Source organism: Pinus tabuliformis, chromosome 1_2 (genome assembly GCF_031772625.1).
Source record: "Pinus tabuliformis cultivar Carrire ecotype Pingquan chromosome 1_2, CPIR1, whole genome shotgun sequence".
In the NCBI taxonomy this organism is placed as follows: domain Eukaryota; kingdom Viridiplantae; phylum Streptophyta; class Pinopsida; order Pinales; family Pinaceae; genus Pinus; species Pinus tabuliformis.
In genome coordinates, this window is record NC_142298.1 from 5,209,186 (window position 1) to 5,213,673 (window position 4,488).

Below are 4,488 nucleotides of genomic sequence, written 5' to 3' on the forward strand. Positions count from 1 at the left end.
CACGTATTTGAGCAAATGAACAATTCCAAAGCAAGTTATCACCATTAAAATATGCCTTTAGGTGTATCATTAGCATGGATAGTGATGAAACAAGGAACAGCTAACTAGAGATCCACAATACTTAGTATTTAAAGGAACATATTAATACATCAAATCTTGAGCAGTGACGAATAAATGAAATTAATTCTCGAGGAAGATTATATCAAGTTCACTTGACTTATATTGAGATTCATATACTAGTTATAATATATCCCTTGGATTACGGGGATAAACAATTAAATATGTTCCACAATGTAATAAAACGATTGTGCGATAGACATGACAGTAACATCCGAGCTTATGCATTGTATTAGCAATTAAAATGCCTGTTATGAGGATATCATAAATTTTGTAGAAAATCAGCGTTTTAACCCTAAAAGCAATGTTGAGGTAAGAGTAACGTCCAACATCATTTTGTTAGGGTGTTGCAGTGTGTCTAGGGTTTAGAAAATATTTTAGAATAAGGACGTGCCCATGAGGAATATTTGCTGGTTCAAGAATTTGTTTCATGTTTAAATCATATTTAAATTATTCTTTTACAAAATACGATTCAAAATTTTACTATTAATAACCATATATCATAATTAATTAATAAAAAATAAATTTAAAAAACAAAAACTTATAAAACATGTGTTAAAACATAATGATTTATGAATCATTTGTCAAAGTTGAATACATTAATTGCATTGATTCGTATGCATTCCATTCTGAAACGTATGCGCACTTGGATGTTAGCTATAGCGGATTAATTAGTGGATGTTAGCTATAGCGCATTAATTAGTGGATGTTAGCTATAGTGAACTAATTAGTGAATGGATAGATGGAAGATTGCACGAAAAAAGGTTTTGGGTTTCCTTGAAACGGCTGGCTGTCCATATTCTCACAACAAAAGGAACTCAAGGTAACTTAAATTATGTTTATTATATGGATAAATTAAATTAAATTTTATTTATTTTTTATACTAGTAGTATTGGATGTTGCAAAGGAAATGCCGTAAGGCATAGACTAGAGAGTAATGCATAGAGTGGGGAAGAATAACAACATGTGAATGGACATTGTAAACGAAGTGACCAGTGCATGTTTAATCAGAATATTGGGCAAATTTTTTCTATAACATAATTTCTAAACAACACTTTTCATTATACATTTCAACTTTCTAAAAAAAACTAACTAAATTGTAACCTTTATTTCAATTTATTATCTTATTATTAATTATAAAAAAGAATAAATAGATAAAGTAAACATACATATATTTAAAAAATATAGAACAAGATTCTTAACTTACCATCACAATCATAAATAATTAAATTAAAATCTTAAAACTCTATTACTTTTTATAATTAAATTAAAAATCTAGACCGTATATAAAAAATTCACAACAAACGAAGTATATAAATTAGTGTGATACACCGGTTACACCAAGCTATTGAAGTTTAATAGAGTAATTATTAAAGAAAAACAACATATTTATTTTTGAATAAATTTTTCTCACTCTTAGTTTTTTAAATTTTAAAAACAAAGTTGCATAATCAAATGCATCGATCAATATAATTCGATAAATATATGACAATGAAAAACTTATAAAAAATAATGAATAGAAAATTGACTTAAATACGGAATGCATCTAGTGTGTGCTTACCACTATATTCATGTTACTGAATTATTAGATCTAGTTATCTTCTAATATGCCATGTCTGTGGTCTTTGAGTTCGCCATTCAACAGATGTGTTTAAGCAGATTGGAAAGGAAGTTTCCACTGTACTTTCTATAAAGCAGCTGCAAAACAATAGAAATACACATGCCAAATACAAATGAAACTATCTGGATCCAGATTGCAAATAAATGCATCTGCAGATTTCATAAATAAAAGACTAAAAGAAAATATACCTGGGAAATAAAATACAAATTTGAAACAAGAGCTGACTGCAGAATAATTGGCATGTTTGAGGTATAGAATAACTTGATAGGATATGACCCCTGCTGCCCACGTGCATTCTTTGACCTCATAGGCAAAACAACACGAAAACCTTGGAAGTATATTACAACGAGAAAAACCAAAACTGTGGCAAGCAGGTTGGTGACATTTGGTAGATTCTGCCTATAAAAAGCTTCTCGCAGAGCCCTGACCTTGTCAGTTCTGGTTATCAACAAATGGAACAATGCAATGACAACTCCCTCAAACTCTGCACCTCATCCACTATTAATTGTTGTAGGACTAAATGCCTTCCATATTATGCTCTCACTGCAATTGCACAAGAGAAAAATCAAATTATGAAGATTTACACAGAAGCCAAACCAGACGGTTACTGAACTTTTACAAATACCGCCACCTACAAGTTCTTTAGAAAGAGTAGAACAAAATAAGAGCGAAAGGAAAGAAATATTTTGTATTTGATAACAACAGTTTATGAGTTGGCAACACGGTACAACATTGACTACAATGTGATGTGATAAAAAAAGGCTCAAAATATTCAATGACCCAGTTGCAATTCTGAAAGAATGGGTTGGGGTTTCCAAATGAACTCACAGATGACTCACAACTGCTCTATCTGGAGACTTAAGAAGAAATCACAAAACTAGTGGATCATCATAAAACTCAAAATCAATGTCATGAAATTAAAAAATAGCAACAATACTTACAGCAGTGCCCGATCTTCACGAACACTATTATCCACCTCGATTATCTTGGATCCTGCCAAAAGTTGCATTACTAGGCCCGAGGTAACAATTGGGGTGATACCAAGTTCCATAACAGTTCCCCGATTAGAAGCCAGAATTACATGCATCCAATAGAATGGATCTGCACCGGTTGCTGAATGTATTCCATATAGAGGCAACTGACTGCATACAAGAAAGATGAAAAGGGAGATTACAGTGTAAAGAACCTTCTCCCTAAAGGGTACTTTTCTTTCAGTTGTCTGGACTTTTGGTAAGATTGAAAGAAATGGTCTCACAAGATGCAGCACACGAAACCCACCGCTTGGGATTTTTCCTTCTCCAAAGAATTGCTATCATGTAATAACATAGTTACCATGCGATGCCCAATCCCTCTCAAAAAAATACTCAAGAAGATTACATTCTATAACCATTGTAGTATTTACTATTAATAAAAGCAACTACAAGAATATAAACCCCAGTTGATTTATGGTAAAAACAACTTTCATACCCCCAGCAAAAACTGGACTACTGCGACACCCAGAACACAAAAAGTCTGGTGACATCTACCAAACCCATAACAAAACCTCGGCCATCTCAGAGAGGCACTTTCAAGCTAACAGAAAACGCTCAAGAAAACAAAAAATCTCATTACCAGCGTGAAAATCTCCATCAAAATCCTCTCTCAAGCATTAACAAGTAATGCATATGCAAGGTGGGTAAGAGTACAATAATACGATACATACCTTACAAATTTGAGCCCGAAAAACTACAGATCTGTTGCAGGGGATTAATGATCTTCAATAGATGTGCCTCTGCCTTCAAAATACCAGTTGCCTAACTTGAAAATCTGAAGAAAAACCTTGTTCATGGAGAAAAATATTATTGATATCAGCATAAATCAAAACTTACAATGCAAGATCAAGTTACAAACTGGCAGAATTAACGAAAGAAGCGTACCTGAAAATCTGAAAGAAAAACCTTGTTCATGGAGCAAAATATTATTGATATAATAAGTTAAGTCGGTTGATGGTTCATAAGGAAGATAGTTGACAGTTATTGCAGGATCCAACGACCCAGTAACAACCATCACGGTTGGCATTGTTCAATTCAAATCAACGGGTAATGATTACCCAATCGTCTAACAACAAAATCGAATGGCACATATTTTGACACGAAAGCAGTTTGGGGAGTTCATTTCAAAGAAAATCACCTTACGACGTAATTAAAAAATTTATAATTAAAAATATTAAATTTTTGATTTGATATGTCACATTTATATAAAAATAATTACACATGTTGGGTTGGCTATCCATATTGTCACAACAAAAGGAACTCAAGGTAACTTAAATTATGTTTATTACATGGATAAATTAAATTAAATTTCATTTCATTTTTTATATTAGAAAATTTGTAATTAAAAATATTGAAATTTTGAATTGATATGTCACATTTATATAGAAATAATTACACATGTTGGTTAGACAGGTTATCAAGGTTTTAAGTTTGTCTAAACTTGTTTTCCATATCAAATTTTTCAATAATTTTAAATTTAATTATATATATTTAAATATAATTTCAATAATTAAATATCACTTCTGAAAACACTATAGATGAGTTAGTTAAGTAAAGATTCAATAACATAAATATACTAGTGTAGAATGAGTGCATTGACAACTTATATGCAGTGAAAAATAAATATGTGTTGCATAAAATTAGTGGGTTGATAGTAGTGCTAGAGATCTTCTTGAATAAGATAGCTTTTTGTTGTTCGAAACATGAGAAAGTAGTTAA

General features: G+C 31.4%; 1 pseudogene; it reads right to left on the reverse strand.

Annotated features, from left to right (window-relative positions):
* Positions 1-1,755: 1,755 nt before the first annotated feature.
* LOC149204023 (uncharacterized) lies at positions 1,756-3,784 on the reverse strand (annotated as a pseudogene).
* Positions 3,785-4,488: the final 704 nt, after the last annotated feature.